At 43.6% G+C, this 19,633-nt stretch overlaps 1 long non-coding RNA gene across 2 annotated transcripts in view; it reads left to right on the forward strand.

Moving 5' to 3' along the window:
• Positions 1-19,633, forward strand: part of LOC138973783 (uncharacterized) — a 75,534-nt gene that overhangs the window by 1,051 nt on the left and 54,850 nt on the right. The gene's annotated exons all lie outside the window — the stretch shown is intronic.

Here is a 19,633-nt window from a genome sequence, read left to right on the forward strand (position 1 = left end):
TTATATGATACATGTCTGGTCTTGGTAGTAAAACAAAGGTCCTCCTCGGAACTAGATGTCTCTGGGATACGTGTCTGGTCTTGGTAGTAAATCAATGGTCCTCCTCGGGATAAGAGGTCTCTATGATACGTGTCTGGTCTTGGTAGTAAAACAATGGTCCTCATCGGGACTAGATGTCTCTATGATACGTGTCTGGTCTTGGTAGTAAAACAATGGTCCTCCTCGGGACTAGATGTGTCTATGATACGTGTCTGGTCTTCGTAGTAAAACAATAGTCCTCCTCGGGACTAGATGTCTCTATGATACGTGTCTGGTCTTGGTAGTAAAACAATGGTCCTCCTAAGGGCTAGATGTCTCTGTGATACCTGTCTGGTCTTGGTAGTAAAACAATGGTCCTCCTCGGGACTAGATGTCTCTTTGATACATGTCTGGTCTTCGTAGTAATACAAAGGTCCTCCTCGGAACTAGATGTCTCTGGGATACGTGTCTGGTCTTGGCAGTAAATCAATGGTCCTCCTCGGGATAAGAGGTCTCTATGATACGTGTCTGGTCTTGGTAGTAAAACAATGGTCCTCCTCGGGACTAGATGTCTCTATGATACGTGTCTGGTCTTCGTAGTAAAACAATGGTCCTCCAAAGGGCTAGATGTCTCTGTGATACGTGTCTTGTCTTGGTAGTACAACAATGGTCCTCCTCGGGACTAGATGTGTCTATGATACGTGTCTGGTCTTGGTAGTAAAACAATAGTCCTCATCGGGACTAGATGTCTCTATGATACATGTCTGGTCTTCGTAGTAAAACAATGGTCCTCCTTGGGACTAGATGTCTCTATGATACGTGTCTGGTCTTGGTAGTAAAACAATGGTCCTCCTAAGGGCTAGATGTCTCTATGATACGTGTCTGGTCTTGTTAGTACAACAATGGTCCTCCTCCGAACTAGATGTCTCTGTGATACGTGTCTGGTCTTGGTAGCAAAACAATGGTCCTCCTCGAGACTAGATTTTTCTATGATACGTGTCTGGTCTTCGTAGTAAAACAATGGTCCTCCTCGGGACTAGATGTCTCTGTGATACGTGTCTTGTCTTGGTAGTACAACAATGGTCCTCCTCGGGACTAGATGTCTCTGTGATACGTGTCTGGTCTTGGTAGCAAAACAATGGTCCTCCTCGAGACTAGATTTTTCTATGATACGTGTCTGGTCTTCGTAGTAAAACAATGGTCCTCCTCGGGACTAGATGTCTCTATGATACGTGTCTGGTCTTCGTAGTAAAACAATGGTCCTCCTCGGGACTAGATTTCTCTGTGATACGTGTCTTGTCTTGGTAGTACAACAATGGTCCTCCTCGGGACTAGATTTCTCTATGATACATGTCTGGTCTTCGTAGTAAAACAATGGTCCTCCTCGGGACTAGATGTCTCTGTGATCCGTGTCTTGTCTTGGTAGTACAACAATGGTCCTCCTCGGGACTAGATTTCTCTGTGATACGTGTCTTGTCTTCGTAGTAAAACAATGGTCCTCCTCGGGACTAGATGTCTCTATGATACATGTCTGGTCTTGGTAGTAAAACAATGGTCCTCCTCGGAACTAGATGTCTCTGGGATACGTGTCTGGTCTTGGTAGTAAATCAATGGTCCTCCTCGGGATAAGAGGTCTCTATGATACGTGTCTGGTCTTGGTAGTAAAACAATGGTCCTCATCGGGACTAGATGTCTTTATGATACATGTTTGGTCTTCGTAGTAAAACAATGGTCCTCCTCGGGACTAGATGTCTCTATGATACGTGTCTGGTCTTGGTAGTAAAACAATGGTCCTCCTCGGGACTAGATGTCTCTATAATACGTGTCTGGTCTTCGTAGTAAAACAATGGTCCTCCTTGTGACAAATGGATTGTACATAATTCAGTATTAGATGGTTTAAACAAGTGTGTACAGATTGGCTTGCCATACTTGAAGTAGCACGACTTCACGGCGTGGCCTAGTTCTGTAAGGCGTATTTCCATTGGCTGCTTTGGCCAATAGGAGGAAATAAGGTTAGCTTCGTGGCGTGTGAAAGGTGAGAGCGTATTTGACAGTCAAGGAAGACAGACGTGTTTTGATGTCTCCGCGTTTGGGCGATAACGCTGCTCCCCGAACACTGTGGTCTAACACCGAAAGACTAGTGTGGCGGACGAACCATGGGTGGTTCTAGGCTGTAAAGATACAGGTATTTATTGAATTGTATTTTGCTCAGTAATATTGACTGGTGAAATGACTGGAAGAGTCATGTTGTAAATTGGGCTGGAAAAGCGTGAGCCGCTGTGTCAGCCATTTTGAAAAGGAAGGTCGTATGTTCTTTTGGTAATGAAGTTACTTGTAAATGAGCTGGTGTAAATAAAATATCCGCATAAGTTAGTGGACGGATAGTTGAACAGTATTAAGAAAGAATAGCAGTATTATTTCGTAGAAAAGTTTAGCTAAGAATTGAGACTTATGGTAGCCTAAACTTTTTACGCAGCACCCCGGTCGGAGTGATGGGTGGGACCACTTGACAACGGGAGAGAGAGAGAGATGGGCATCCCCTCCTTGGCGCTACGAATTGATGTTTGAGAGCGCAGGGTTGTAGCAACGCTGGAGTACTGGGAACTGGGTGGAGCCGCACCCCATAGCCACCACGAGCGGTATTGCGTGGGTGGTATGTATCCCGGGTATGTACCCGTTAAGTTTGTGGAGTTACTGTACGAGTGAACTGCCACCGAAGGAACTTAATCAGAAGATTGTGGAGTCACTGAAAGTGTGAACTGCCACCGAAGAACCATAATCGGCGAGAAGATTGTGTGAGACGTAGACGTCGTCAATTTAAGTATTACGCGACACGTGATGTGCGTAACATGACACTGTAGAAAACAGGAACTGTAAACATTAGCAGAATTGTGTGGAACAGGAACATTCATCTAACGTGAGACAGTTGTTCTCCGACGTGTGTTAAGATATTATTCTTCTTATATATGAATGAACGTGATCTGTAGAATGCATGAGAAATAACATATTTGTATTGTTGTGTTGATGATTCATTACAGGTACGAGGGCAAAGGGCATTGAGAGTGTTTTGTCTTTGTGCTTTGTCTGAGTGTTGTGTGCGAGTAACAGTAGACAGTAAACAGAGTAGAGCACGCATATTTTCCATACACACACACACTTACCTGAAATTTCATCCGTAACACTCCTCGGGACTAGATTTCTCTATGATACGTGTCTGGTCTTGGTAGTAAAACAATGGTCCTCCTAAGGGCTAGATGTCTCTGTGATACGTGTCTGGTCTTGGTAGTAAAACAATGGTCCTCCTAAGGGCTAGATGTCTCTATGATACGTGTCTGGTCTTGGTAGTAAAACAATGGTCCTCCTAAGGGCTAGATGTCTCTGTGATACGTGTCTGGTCTTGGTAGTAAAACAATGGTCCTCCTCGGGACTAGATGTCTCTGTCACGATTAGGTGACAGGGATCAAGAAAAGGTCACTCGGTGGGGTGCCCTCTCTTGATCCAGTGCGACAGAAAGCGTCTGTTTTCTGTTTTCACCGGATGTGGTTTTTGCTGACAGCGCAGGACGACCACGGATGTTTCGTGTTGCACGCTTTTCACGGGGATAATTTTGCTTGGCGAGGCAGAATTGTCGATAGCTGAACTTGTTATGTGACAAGGTTAGTCACGTGTTATTCTCAAGGTTGTCTGTCTGAGACACGGTAACGGGGCACTTGACACCCAGCGGCCGTAGAAGAAGGATCGATACAGGGGTCTATAGAGTATGATGGTTTTCACCGAATAGAGTATTCGGCACTCTAGAGTATCTTCAACAAGTTATCACCTTCTCACTGCTACATGTTTTGCTGAGGACGAGTCGTCAAATCTTTCCTTCGTCGTGCGATGGGCTTCGCATAAGTATTCGACAAGGGGTTTCTGGATGTTGTTGTCACTGTTGACGAACAGAGGCCATTCCAGGGAGGAAGCGGGTTTTGCTTCCATGAGAGTGCTACATTCATAGGCTGTTTGAGGTAATAAATCATTATTTAACGCTGTTGACGAGTCTGTGTTTGTGGAATGAAATACTCTCTGTTGTTCTCTCCAGGTTAGCGCATAATTTGCTCTCTGTGACGCTAAAATACTAATCTGTATATGGTTTTTGCAGATAGGGAGAGAAAGACGAAAAGACGGCTGTTTTGTTGTTGTGGAAAGTCCATTAATTTTGTGCAGGCCCACGTGCTCGATGAGATATGTAAAGATGACATGTTTAAAGGTGGAGGGTGAGGGGTAGCTGACATGTTTAGTGCACCGATGCTTTTCTGTTTGCAGCCTTCGTTTTCCTAACTTCTGTTCGGCTGCCTTTTGGGGGACCACGCTAACCAGCACACCGGCTAACCAGCGAACCGGCTAACCAGCTAACCAGCGAACCGGCTAACCAGCGACTGGGTGCGGCGCCTGATGCCTCCACAGTTCCCTGCTTCGTCACTACGCTAACCAGCACTTCATTCGACGGAGCAGTTGTGGAGGCTAAAAGACTAATTACAGGACGTCCACCCAGTGGCGAAAGAAAGCTAAGTGCACCATGTCTTATGCACCCCATTGACCACCGTTGTCTTTTATGTTATCTGTGATTATACTCGAGTAGGGACGACGTGGGGTGTGTGACACCTGCATGAACTAGACTTTTGGAGAAGAACAGTCGTATTTTCTTATCTTTACACGGGATCAGCGTGTTACTATAATTTTCTATTCTAACTGGCATTTTGTCAGTGACCATTGGTTTTCACGTTTTGAGAACGTAAAAAGAACATATTTTGAGTGAAGTCTCGAGGGAGGTGGCGAGTTTTTACATAAACAGGCGTCTGAAACTTATACTTTTGTTGTCTCTATTAAATTGTATGACTGCGAGAGTGGGTCGTGGTGTGGTTAGTTAGTTAGTAGTAACTAACCGTTTCATAATCGCCTTTAGTGATATGTTGAAACGTGACAGTCTCTATGATACGTGTCTGGTCTTGGTAGTAAAACAATGGTCCTCCTCGGGACTAGATGTCTCTATGATACGTGTCTGGTCTTGGTAGTACAACAATGGTCCTCCTTGGGACTATAGATGTCTCTGGGATACGTGTCTGGTCTTGGTAGTAAAACAATGGTCCTCCTCGGGACTAGATGTCTCTGGGATACGTGTCTGGTCTTGGTAGTAAATCAATGGTCCTCCTCGGGACTAGATGTCTCTATGATACATGTCTGGTCTTGGTAGTAAAACAATGGTCCTCCTCGGGACTAGATGTCTCTATGATACATGTCTGGTCTTGGTAGTAAAACAATGGTCCTCCTCGGGACTAGATGTCTCTATGATACGTGTCTGGTCTTGGTAGTAAAACAATGGTCCTCCTCGGGACTAGATGTCTCTGGGATACGTGTCTGGTCTTGGTAGTAAATCAATGGTCCTCCTCGGGACTATAGATGTCTCTGGGATACGTGTCTGGTCTTGGTAGTAAAACAATGGTCCTCCTCGGGACTAGATGTCTCTGGGATACGTGTCTGGTCTTGGTAGTAAATCAATGGTCCTCCTCGGGATAAGAGGTCTCTATGATACGTGTCTGGTCTTGGTAGTAAAACAATGGTCCTCCTAAGGGCTAGATGTCTCTGTGATACGTGTCTTGTCTTGGTAGTACAACAATGGTCCTCCTCGGGACTAGATGTGTCTATGATACGTGTCTGGTCTTGGTAGTAAAACAATAGTCCTCATCGGGACTAGATGTCTTTATGATACGTGTCTGGTCTTCGTAGTAAAACAATGGTCCTCCTCGGGGCTAGATTTCGCTGTGATACGTGTCTGGTCTTGGTAGTAAAACAATTGTCCTCTTCGTTGTAGAAAAGTAGATACGTCCCTCTTAAGAGCGAGGGCCAGATGCAAAAAGAAGCTAATCAATGCTTATTCTTGTTGCCCTCGAAAAATAAAGAATGTTCAGTGTCATTTTCTCTTTCTCTCTTTCACTCTCTCTGTCTCTGTCTCTCTATCTTTCTCTCTCTCTGTCTGTCTCTGCCTCTCTCTGTCTCTCTCTGTCTCTCTCTCTCTCTTCCTCTCTCTCTTTGTGTCTCTCTCTCTGTATCTGTCTTTCACTCTCTCTCCCTCTATCTGTCTTTCTTTCTCTCTCTATCTCTCTGTCTCTCTTTCTCTCTGTCTGAATCTGCCTCTCTCTGTGTCTCTCCCTCTATCTCTCTATCTCTGTCTGTCTTTCTCTCTCTCCCTCTCTCTCTCTGTATTTCTCTCTCTTTCTCTGTCTGTCTCTCTCTCTCTCTCTCTCTCGCTCTCTTCCTCTCTCTCTCTGTCTCTTTCTCTCTCTCTCTTTCTCTCTCTCTCTCTCTCTCTCTCTCTGCCTGTCTGTCTCTCTGTCTGTCTATCTCTCTCTCTCTCTCTGTCTCTGCCTCTCTCTCTGTCTCCCTCTCTCTGTCTGTCTCTCTCTCTTCTCCTCTCTGTCTTTGTCTATCGCTCTCTCTCTCTCTCTCTTTGTCTTTCTCTCTCTCTCTTTCTCTCACTCTCTCTGTCTCTCTCTCTTTCTCTCTCTCTCTTTCTGTCTCTCTCCCTCACCCTCTCTCTCTGTCTCTGTCTCTGTCTCTCTCTCTCTCTCTCTCTCTGATTATTTTCATATTGATCATATTTGTCCATAAAGCATCAGTGTTTCATAACGCAAGAATGTATGTGTAGCCTACAACGTGTATATATATAGCCATGTGAATAGTTTTTCTGCCTTTTTTTCTTTTCTTTTTTTTTTCTTTTTTTTTTACTGTCATACTTATCTTTTGTAATTGTTTTACGTTTGTATATATACTGTTCAAAAAAAGAAACGCATAGTTGCTACTTGCCAAATTTGTTTTATTTTTCGAAAAAATTAACAGAAAATCCAATATTTAGATTATTTGTTTGAAATTTGGTATGGACACAGTTGAATGCACACACAGTTCATTTGCATCTTCAAATCAATCAGTCAATCAATACGATTGGGTGCCGAGGCTGTCAAGTCAGTAGGGGGTGTGATTGCCTTGAGCAGCAACAACTGCCCGGCACCTTCTGGGCATGGATTGGATCAGATGCCGGATATCTTGCTGTGGGATGGTGTCCTACTCCTCCTGAAGTGCCTGCAATAGATCGCGGTGATTTGCCGGCGCTTCTTCTCGCCTGCGCACACGTCTGTCCAATTCATCCCAGAGGTGTTCTATCGGGTTCATGTCTGGCGACATGGATGGCCAGGGAAGCACCTGGACATGGTGGTCGGTGAGGAACTGGGTGGTGAGTCGTGCTGTGTGCGGGCGAGCGTTGTCCTGCTGGAATATGGCATCCTGGTCAGCCAGAAGAGGAAGGGCGTGTGGGCGCAGAATTTCCTCCACGTATCGCTGGGCAGTTATGCGCCCTTGGACGTGCACCAGGGTGCTCCTTCCAGCGGTATTGATCGCCCCCCACACCATGACGCCTCCACCACCATGAACGGGTGCCTCATCCACACAGTTGGGCGCGTAACGTTCGTTTACTCTCCGGTAGACCCTCCTCCGACCATCATGTCGCTGGAGCAGGAAGTAGGACTCGTCGCTGAACCACACGTGTCTCCAGTGATTCCGGACGGTCCAGCGAAGGTGCTGGTTGCCCCACTGCACTCGGTTCTGGCGATGGCGGCGGGTGAGGACAGCTCCTCTGTGAGGTCTGCGAGCTCTCAAACCAGCTTCATGCAGGCGGTTCCGCACGGTCTGGTCCGATAATCGGTGTGGCCCGGGGAGAGCCTGGACAGAAGATGAGGCCGACAGGAAACGATTCCGGAGGTGGCGGAGCCGTATGAAGCGGTCGTGAGCAGCAGTTGTCGCCCTTGGTCTTCCCGCTCGTGGCAAGTCAGCAACGGAGCCAGTGGCTTGAAACCTGACCCACAGTCTACTGATGGTGCTCTGGGACACGTGGAAGTGCCTGGCGATTGCACTTTGACTTTGGCCTGCTTGTAAACGACCCAATGCAATTTGGCGGTCTTCTCTGCTCAATCGGGCCATCTTTCGTCGCTGAATTGTCGTCTGATTTCTTTGTGGCGAACAATCCGCTTTTATGGGTTTTGGAAGACATGGTGAGAGCTCAATATTCCCCGAGTTTCACGAGATTACACTGAAGCATGACGAGTGGTCATGCCAAATGAGCAATTTTGACATTGTAGCCACTGATAACGCATGCGTCACGTGCAGAGCTCACTTGTGGCAATGGACGAAAGGTCGACGACCAGATAAACATTTTCTGCAGTTTGGTGGATATCCTTGTAGCCATATAACTAAATTAACCAAATATTACAAGCTATGCGTTTCTTTTTTTGAACAGTATATATATATGTATTTAAGATTAGAATAGTCCCTATCTGGGCGAGGGCTGGTTGAAAAGAAGCTCGTTTATATTGCTTATGCCACAACCCTCGTAAAATAAAATTTGATTTGATTTGATTTGATCTGTCTGCTTCTCTCTCTCTCTCTCTCTCTCTGTCTCTGTCTCTGTCTCTGTCTCTGTCTCTCTGTCTCTCTCTCTCTCTCTCTCTCTCTCTCTCTCTCTCTCTCTCTCTCTCTCTCTCTCTCTCTCTCTCTCTCTCTCTCTCTCTCTCAGAAGATTTGTTCACCATTCTGGACATTTTCTTTCTTTCTTTATTTGGTGTTTAACGTCGTTTTCAACCATTCAAGGTTATATCGCGACGGGGAAAGGGGGGAGATGGGATAGGGGAAAGGGGGGAGATGGGATAGAGCCACTTGTTAATTGTTTCTTGTTCACAAAAGCACTAATCAAAACATTGCTCCAGGGGCTTGCAACGTAGTACAATATATGACCTTACTGGGAGAATGCAAGTTTCCAGTACAAAGGACTTAACATTTCTTACATACTGCTTGACTAAAATCTTTACAAACATTGACTATATTCTATACAAGAAACACTTAACAAGGGTAAAAGGAGAAACAGAACCGTTAGTCGCCTCTTACGACATGCTGGGTAGCATCGGGTAAATTCTTTCTCGTCCCAACCAATATGGGACTCCCCCTAGCCCGCGGGGGGTATTCCGGACATAGCAGTGCATGAGGTAGGTAAGGCGCTAGAAGGCCTTGAGAATAAAAAGTCCACGGTTCCTGACAAGATTCCTCCTTATTTGGCCAAATTAGCTCAACCATATATTGTGGAACCACTCACTTATGTTTATAATCTGTGCATAAAGCAAAATACTGTACCTAGTTTATTAAAGAGAGCAAAAGTCATTCCACTCCATAAAGGCGGAAATTTATCCGACACAAATAATTTTAGACCCCTTTTTTGCAACCCATTTTATCCAAACCATTGGAAAAAACATTTGCTCGAGTACATAGAAAGCAAAAACCTTTTCCACCAATTTCAATCTGGTTTTCAGACAAATCATTCTTGCCACAGCGCCCTTACCACACTGTGCGACACCTGGTTGTCTGCTATAAACCAATCTGAAATCAGTGGTGCTGTGTTTCTCGACTTTAAAAAAAAGCATTTGATCTTGTTGATCATTATATTTAGTCAAGTTTTGACTAAATATTTTAACGTAGAGGGGGGAATCGAGACGAGGGTCGTGGTGTATGTGTGTGTGTGTGTGTGTGTGTGTGTGTGTGTGTGTGTGTGTGTGTGTGTGTGTGTGTCTGTCTGTGTGTGTGTGTGTGTGTGTGTGTGTAGAGCGATTCAGACCAAACTACTGGACCGATCTTTATGAAATTTTACATGAGAGTTCCTGGGATTGATATCCCCGAACGTTTTCTTCATTTTTTTGATAAATGTCTTTGATGACGTCATATCCGGCTTTTCGTGAAAGTTGAGGCGGCACTGTCACGCTCTCATTGTTAAACCAAATTGGTTGAAATTTTGGTCAAGTAATGTTCGACGAAGCCCGGACTTCGGTATTGCATTTCAGCTTGGTGGCTTAAAAATTAATTAATGACTTTGGTCATTAAAAATCGGAAAATTGTAAAAAAAAAAAAAAAATTAAAAAACGATCCAAATTTACGTTCACCTTATTTTCCATCATTTTCTGATTCCAAAAACATATAAATATGCTATATTTGGATTAAAAACAAGCTCTGAAAATTAAATATATAAAAATTATTATCAAAATTAAATTGTCGAAATCAATTTAAAAACACTTTCATCTTATTCCTTGTCGGTTCCTGATTCCAAAAACATATATACTGTTCAAAAAAAGAAACGCATAGTTGCTACTTGCCAAATTTGTTTTATTTTTCGAAAACATTAACAGAAAATCCAATATTTAGATTATTTGTTTGAAATTTGGTATGGACACAGTTGAATGCACACACAGTTCATTTGCATCTTCAAATCAATCAGTCAATCAATACGATTGGGTGCCGAGGCTGTCAAGTCAGTAGGGGGTGTGACTGCCTTGAGCAGCAACAACTGCCCGGCACCTTCTGGGCATGGACTGGATCAGATGCCGGATATCTTGCTGTGGGATGGTGTCCCACTCCTCCTGAAGTGCCTGCAATAGATCGCGGTGATTTGCCGGCGCTTCTTCTCGCCTGCGCACACGTCTGTCCAATTCATCCCAGAGGTGTTCTATCGGGTTCATGTCTGGCGACATGGATGGCCAGGGAAGCACCTGGACATGGTGGTCGGTGAGGAACTGGGTGGTGAGTCGTGCTGTGTGCGGGCGAGCGTTGTCCTGCTGGAATATGGCATCCTGGTCAGCCAGAAGAGGAAGGGCGTGTGGGCGCAGAATTTCCTCCACGTATCGCTGGGCAGTTATGCGCCCTTGGACGTGCACCAGGGTGCTCCTTCCAGCGGTATTGATCGCCCCCCACACCATGACGCCTCCACCACCATGAACGGGTGCCTCATCCACACAGTTGGGCGCGTAACGTTCGTTTACTCTCCGGTAGACCCTCCTCCGACCATCATGTCGCTGGAGCAGGAAGTAGGACTCGTCGCTGAACCACACGTGTCTCCAGTGATTCCGGACGGTCCAGCGAAGGTGCTGGTTGCCCCACTGCACTCGGTTCTGGCGATGGCGGCGGGTAAGGACAGCTCCTCTGTGAGGTCTGCGAGCTCTCAAACCAGCTTCATGCAGGCGGTTCCGCACGGTCTGGTCCGATAATCGGTGTGGCCCGGGGAGAGCCTGGACAGAAGATGAGGCCGACAGGAAACGATTCCGGAGGTGGCGGAGCCGTATGAAGCGGTCGTGAGCAGCAGTTGTCGCCCTTGGTCTTCCCGCTCGTGGCAAGTCAGCAACGGAGCCAGTGGCTTGAAACCTGACCCACAGTCTACTGATGGTGCTCTGGGACACGTGGAAGTGCCTGGCGATTGCACTTTGACTTTGGCCTGCTTGTAAACGACCCAATGCAATTTGGCGGTCTTCTCTGCTCAATCGGGCCATCTTTCGTCGCTGAATTGTCGTCTGATTTCTTTGTGGCGAACAATCCGCTTTTATGGGTTTTGGAAGACATGGTGAGAGCTCAATATTCCCCGAGTTTCACGAGATTACACTGAAGCATGACGAGTGGTCATGCCAAATGAGCAATTTTGACATTGTAGCCACTGATAACGCATGCGTCACGTGCAGAGCTCACTTGTGGCAATGGACGAAAGGTCGACGACCAGATAAACATTTTCTGCAGTTTGGTGGATATCCTTGTAGCCATATAACTAAATTAACCAAATATTACAAGCTATGCGTTTCTTTTTTTGAACAGTATAGATATGATATGTTTGGATTAAAAACACGCTCAGAAAGTTAAAACAAAGAGAGGTACAGAAAAAACGTGCTATCCTTCTTAGCGCAACTACTACCCCGCTCTTCTTGTCAATTTCACTGCCTTTGCCATGACTCCATGAGCGGTGGACTGACGATGCTACGAGTATACGGTCTTGCTGAAAAATGGCATTGCGTTCAGTTTCATTCTGTGAGTTCGACAGCTACTTGACTAAATGTTGTATTTTCGCCTTACGCGACTTGTTTTATTTTATTGCAGAAATTACAGTTGTACATCAGAAACAGTTCAGTGTGTAATTTATGTGCATCCTATTTAAAGGACATAACTCAATATACTGCCCTAAACTGTAAAAGATCTACTGAGGAGGCTGTGAAATGTTGGGTGCCTCAATGTTCAATGCTTGGGCCGATCTTGTTCTGTCTGTATATCAATGATCTGCCACTGCATATTTCTGATAGTAGAGTAAGAAGTGATTTTTTTGCTGACGACTCTTCTCTTCATTCAAGTGGAAAATCTGTTCCAGAAATAGAGTCCTCCCTTCAAACAGCTCTGAACGATGTTAATAACTGGTGTAGCACTTGCCAATGCTATGCTTGTCCATCCAGTAAAAAACAAAAAGTGTGGTAATTGCACCCAGACAAAAACACCAGATTTCTCCACTCAAACTAAATCTTACTAAATCTAAAACTAAATCGTACGCAATCAATTGAACAAGTTCAACAACATCGCGTTTTGGGGGTAATTATTGATTATGAATTCAAGTGGCAGGCACAATTACAGCACATTTGAAAAAAAGTAGCCAAGAATATTTTCCTCCTACCCAAGTTAAAGCAATTTACTGACAGAAAGACTCTGGAAATGTTCCACCATGCTCATGTAATGCTTCACATTAAGTATGTTTCGATGCTCTGGGATGGCAGCAGTGATGTCCACTTGAAGAAGTTAGACTCTCTCTACCGTCGCTCGGCTAAACTCATCAAAAAGGAAAATGCCTCAACAGATATGCAATTAGAAATGCTTAACTTTCTTCCTCTGGAGAAGCATATTAAGTTAAACAAAGCCATTTTCATGCATAAATTGTATCATGGCAAAGTGCCGATTTACATTACATCCCTATTTAAAAGAGCTACCATCAGATATGGGTCTGTCAACTTGATCCCACCAATTCCACGAATTGACCTATTTAAGACCAGTCTTTCCTTTGTTCTGGTACATCAGTCTGGAACTGACTGCCATTATTTTTCAAGCACTTAAAGTCATTAAAAGTTTTGAAAAAATGTGTAAAATACCACTTCATGTCCGAGTAGTTCAACGCGTTTGATTTACCACAGATAATATAATGTCAATGATTATGATATGCATTGTATATTCTGAACATATTGCTGCATGTTCCGGGGTCCTGATTTGGCCTATTATGGTCCGCTGGACCCGAAAAGCAACAGCTAACTAACTAACTAAGCAGCATGTTCCATTGTTACTAGCTTGGACGCATAATAGCCTGCATATTATGCATTTGATTTTGTGAATAACTACATGTGTATGCTCTTCATCATCGTCATCATCATCATCATCATCATAATCATCATTATCATCATCATCATCATCATCTCATAGTCATTATCTTCATCATCGTCATCATTATCATCTCCTGCTTAATTTTTCCCACCTCTTTTTGTTGTTAACTTTTTAATTTCCATATTTTATCATTGTGTGTCTGTGTGTCCTAAGGCCAGATTAAAAGAAAAAGCGTAGCCTTAAATCATAATCCTTGTAAAATAAAGTTCAATTTAATTGCTGCGTTCGATACGATCGATCACTCTGTTCTGCTCTCTCGTCTCGAATCTGTTTTTGGCGTTCACTCTACCGCTCTTCACTGGTTTAGTTCATATCTACGGGGCCGTAGTCAGTATGTGTCTGTCAATAATCTCTCATCTCCTCCATCTCCTCTCTGTTTCGGCGTTCCCCAGGGATCAGTTCTAGGCCCAGTTTTATTTGTACTATACACCACTCCTCTCTCTGCCGTCATCAAGCAACACGCAGTCAATCACTACCTCTTTGCAGACGACACACAACTCCAACAAGCATGCAAGCCTACAGAAATCCAAGCGGTGACGCACACTCTCCAAAACTGCACTTCAGATATTAAATCATGGATGACAAACAACATGCTCAAGTTAAATGATGACAAGACTGAATTTCTTCTTTTCTCTGGAGCTTCCTCTTCGACCACTTCCCTTCCAGCCTCCATCACAGTAGGTTCTAGTGACATTTCTCTCTCTGATAGTGCTAGGAATCTTGGGTTCATCATGGACTCCCACCTCTCAATGAAACAACACATCAAAAAAGTCTGTCAGACATGTTACTTTGAGATCAGAAGAAAATTTCTCACTGTTGATGCCACTAAAACTCTCGTTACATCCTGCATTCTGTCCAGATTAGATTACTGCAACTCCCTTCTCATAGGCTGCTCTGACTCCACTCTCCAACCCTTGCAAAAAGTACAACACTCTGCTGCACGTCTCATTTTCAGAGCACAGCATCGACAACCCTGCACTCCTCTCATGAAAGAACTTCACTGGCTTCCTGTATCTGAACGTATTAGGTATAAAGCTGCCTGCTTCTGCTACAATATCATCTCTGAATCGGCACCTGCCTATCTTTACACCCCCGGTATAGGGGTGTGTATAGGTTTCGGTCGATGTGTTTGTTTGTTTGTTTGTTTGTTTGTTTGTGTGTTTGTTTGTATGTATGTTTGTGTGTTTGTTTGTGTTCGCAAGTAGATCTCAAGAATGAACGGACCGATCGTCACCAAACTTGGTGAACAGGTTTGATACATTCCTGAGACGGTCCTTACAAAAATTGGGACCAGTCAAACTTACGGTTAGGGAGTTATTGGTGGATTTTGGTTTTTTGGGGGGATCAACTACAGTTCAAGAATGAACGGACCGATCGTCACCAAACTTGGTGAACAGGTTCGATACATTCCTGAGACGGTCCTTACAAAAATTGGGACCAGTCAAACACACGGTTAGGGAGTTATTGGTGGATTTTGGTTTTTTGGGGGGATCAACTACAGTTCAAGAATGAACGGACCGATCGTCACCAAACTTGGTGAACAGGTTCGATACATTCCTGAGACGGTCCTTACAAAAATTGGGACCAGTCAAACACACGGTTAGGGAGTTATTGGTGGATTTTGGTTTTTTGGGGGGATCAACTACGCATAACTCTTCCTTATCTTCTCCATGTTTTCAGCGTTTACCTCCCTTCCTTCGTATGGTGCACTACGATATGAGAGGCATCTTCGGATATTCCCGGCGTTCTGTTATTATTTTTAGAAGGTCATCGCAGTGTCCAGAACGCTTTCCTTGGACCCGTAAGTTGTCCTCACTGTAAAAGTGCAAAGGTCGAATCAATTTATAGCCACGCGAAAAATACACTCTCATCTATCTCTATATATTTATACAATAGATATAGATATATATATATATATATGGCTTCTCTGTGTGTGTGTGTGTGTTTGAGTGTGTCTGTAGAAAACACCTGTGTATTGCACAGTTCTGTTTGTGATGTGGTACCTAGGGCGTCGTCGACAAGTATGGGACTCGACATGATATGATCAGGAATGGCATTATGGCCCCTGAATCATGTTCGTGCTGTTCCCATTCCACGAGTCTGGAAGGGACCTAAGCTTGACGGGTCCATGATTCGAAGCCGGCGTACAGTGCGCCACTCAAGCCGGGTATTCGGCTCTATTTAATCCACACGTGCTGAGCATGTTTTATATTATATACATGAGACGGTTTTTACAAAAAATGCGGTCAGTAGGTGTTACAGAAAGAGTTATATTGATTTGTCTTTTTCTCCGCCTGTCTCTTTGTCCACTCAATCAACTTATTTTAACCACACTTGTTAGCAGTGCCTTCTCAGTTGGTGGCAGTGAGAATGGTAAGGACGGGGGTGTTTTTCCTATCTCGGAGGAATTTCTTGTTCTGAACTGGTCTCCCTCTACACTCCCTCTCGCACCCTTCGTTCTTCTGATGATGCTCGACTTCTCCGTCAAGGTCGCTTTAAACGCAAGGCTCATGGCTTCCGCACGTTTTCGTATTATGGACCTCAGTTATCAATCAATCAATCAATGAGGCTTATATCGCGCATATTCCGTGGGTACAGTTCTAGGCGCTCTGCAGTGATGCCGTGTGAGATGAAATTTTATACGGCCAGTAGATTGCAGCCATGTCGGCGCATATTTACCTTTCACGGCCTTATTCCAAGTCACACGGGTATGGTAGACAATTATTAACTGTGCCTAAGCAATTTTGCCAGGAAAGACCCTTTTGTCAATCGTGGGATCTTTAACGTGCACACTCCCCTTTCAATTACGTCACTCTCCATCCTTTTCATCTTTTAAGTCCAATTTGAAAACTCACTTGTTCCAACAACATTACGGATAGTTCCTTAGTATAGAGTCTGGGGATGTGAGATGTGCATGATGTGTTGTCTGAATCTGACAGTGATTGTATGAATTTTGTATACATGTATTGTTGTCACGCGCTTTGAACTTCTGATAAGGCGCTTTATAAATGCCCGTTATTATTATTATTATTATTATTATTATAATTCAATTCAATTCTCTCTCTGTCTCTGTCTCTGTCTCTGTCTCTCTCTCTCTTTCTCTCTCTCTGTCTATCTCTGTCTATCTCTCTTCCTCTCTGTCTCTGTATGTATCTCTCCCTGTCTCTGTCTCTATGTCTGTCTCTCTCTCTCTCTCTCTCTCTCTCTCTCCCTCTCTCTGTCCCTCTCTCTGTCTCTCTCTCTCTCTGTCTGTCTCTCTCTCTGTCTTTCTCTCTCTCCCTCTCTCAATGTCTGTCTCTCTCTCCCTCTTTCTGTCTCTCTCTGTATCTCTCCTCTCTCTCTGTCTTTCTCTCTCTCCCTCTCTCTGTGTCTCAGTCTCTCTCTCTCAGTCTCTCTCTCTTTCTGTCTCTGTCTTTCTCTCTCTCTCTTTGTTTCTCTCTCTGTCTCTCTCTCTTTCTGTCTCTCTCTTTCTCTCTCTCTCTGACTCACTCTCTGTCTGTTTCTGTCTCTGTCTCTCTCTGTGTCTCTCTCTCTGTGTCCTTCTCTCAGTCTCTCTCTGTCTCTCTCTCTCTTTCTTTATGTCACTCTCTCTGTCCCTCTGTCTCCGTCTTTCTCTCTCTGTCGGTCTCTCTCTCTCTCTCTGTCTGTCTCTGTCTCTTTCTATCTCTCTCTCTCCCTGTCTCTCTCTCTCTCTCTCTGTCTCTCTTTCTCTCTCTCTCTCTCTCTCTCTCTCTCTCTCTCTCTCTCTCTCTCTCTCTCTCTCTCTCTCTCTCTCTCTCTCTCTCTCTCTCTCTCTCTCTCTCTCTCTCAGGAGACATAAGCAAATCGTATGCCTATTAATCCAGTTAAAACAAAGCCAATGATAATCAGCGCTCGCCAAAAACATCAACTTTCAGAAATGACTCTGAGTCTGTCCCTAAATGAGCACTCCATTGAGCAAGTAACTGAGCACCGTTTACTGGGACTTACTGTTGATAATAATCTCAAATGGCAGACTCACATCAATGGAGTCAGCAAGACAATTGCTAAAAACCTGTTTCTTTTGTCAAAGTTGCAAAGTATTATTAATCTGGACACAAGAAAACTATTTTACAATGCCCACATAAAACCCCATATTAATTATATATATGCTTCCATAGGGAATCCCCTTCCATAGTATGGGACGGATGTAGTGAGGTTCACTTGAAGAAGCTGAACTCGCTTCAGCGTAGAGCTGGTAAACTAGTCCTGCCCAGTCCATCTCTTTCTACAAAGGAAAAGATGAACAGTATTGGGATGTTAAGCTCAAAGAAGCCGCTTTTGTAAAAATAAATGTTCATTGATGTATGAAGTCGTCTATCAGGACACCCCAACATATCTTACACAACTCGTCAAATCATCCCCGTCATATTATTCAAACACTCGAAATAACCTTGTCTTACCATGGCCCCGCATTGATTTGTTTAAAACTAGTTTTTCTTATTCTGGTGGATTCCTTTGGAATTCACTTTCTGTAAATATCAAGTCATGTCAGTTATCTTCTTTTAAAAGACAGCTCCGAAAACATCCCTCTAACGACTAAGTCGGTGTACATTTTGTGTGAGTGTGTGTGAAGATGCGTGAAAGAGACAGTGACTGTGTAGTATGCTTCCATTAACAAGCACCATTTTTATACTTTTCCATACATGGTTGTGTGTTATTTTGATTTATGTTGTGATTCTTCATACTTGTTCTTCGTTTCTTGTGTGTATGATAGTAGGGACTAGCTGTAAGAAAGGACCATATGGACCTAATGCTATCATCCCTCAGTAATAAAGTTTTCGATTTCGAGTTCTCTCTCTCTCTCTCTCTCTCTCTCTCTCTCTCTCTCTCTCTCTCTCTCTCTCTCTCTCTCTCTCTCTCTCTCTCTCTCTCTCTCTTTCTCTTTTAATATTCTAACATTTTTTAAACGTATAATCATTAGATTAAACCTTCCCATGGGCGAGGGCTGGATGTAAAAAAGCACCATTACCCTCGTTGATAAAGACATTGTCTTATCTTGTCTTTTTATATTTAGTCAAGTTTTGACTAAATATTTTAACATCGAGGGGGAATCGAAACGAGGGTCGTGGTGTATGTGCGTGTGTCTGTGTGTGTGTGTGTGTGTGTGTGTGTGTGTGTAGAGCGATTCAGACTAAACTATTGGACCGATCTTTATGAAATTTGACATGAGAGTTCCTGGGTATGAAATCCCCGAACGTTTTTTTCATTTTTTTGATAAATGTCTTTGATGACGTCATATCCGGCTTTTCGTGAAAGTTGAGGCGGCACTGTCACGCCCTCATTTTTCAACCAAATTGGTTGAAATTTTGGTCAAGTACTCTTCGACGAAGCCCGGGGTTCGGTATTGCATTTCAGCTTGGTGGCTTAAAAATTAATTAATGACTTTGGTCATTAAAAATCTGAAAATTGTAAAAAAAAATAAAAATTTATAAAACGATCCAAATTTACGTTTATCTTATTCTCCATCATTTGCTGATTCCAAAAACATATAAATATGTTATATTCGGATTAAAAACAAGCTCTGAAAATTAAATATATAAAAATTATTATCAAAATTAAATTGTCGAAATCAATTTAAAAACACTTTCATCTTATACCTTGTCGGTTCCTGATTCCAAAAACATATAGATATGATATGTTTGGATTAAAAACACGCTCAGAAAGTTAAAACAAAGAGAGGTACAGAAAAGCGTGCTATCCTTCTAAGCGCAACTACTACCCCGCTCTTCTTGTCAATTTCACTGCCTTTGCCATGAGCGGTGGCCTGACGATGCTACGAGTAAAATGGCATTGCGTTTCATTCTGTTAGTTCGACAGCTACTTGACTAAATATTGTATTTTCGCCTTACGCGACTTGTTTTTTTATTTATCTCAGTTGCATGCAGGTTGCTTCAACCCTTTCTTTTTTGCCTCTTTCTTTTTTTCTCTCTCTTTTTTTTGTTGGCGGGGAGCATCCTTCTTCATTGATCTTTTTATATTTAGTCAAGTTTTGACTAAATATTTTAACATCGAGGGGGAATCGAAACGAGGGTCGTGGTGTATGTGCGTATGTGTGTGTGTGCGTGCGTGTGTGTGTGTGTGTGTGTGTGTGTGTAGAGCGATTCAGACTAAACTACAGGACCGATCTTTATGAAATTTGACATGAGAGTTCCTGGGTATGAAATCTCGGAACGTTTTTTTCATTTTTTTGATAAATGTCTTTGATGACGTCATATCCGGCTTTTCGTGAAAGTTGAGGCGGCACTGTCACGCCCTCATTTTTCAACCAAATTGGTTGAAATTTTGGTCAAGT

The sequence above is a fragment of the Littorina saxatilis genome, linkage group LG8 (genome assembly GCF_037325665.1).
Source record: "Littorina saxatilis isolate snail1 linkage group LG8, US_GU_Lsax_2.0, whole genome shotgun sequence".
NCBI lineage: Eukaryota > Metazoa > Mollusca > Gastropoda > Littorinimorpha > Littorinidae > Littorina > Littorina saxatilis.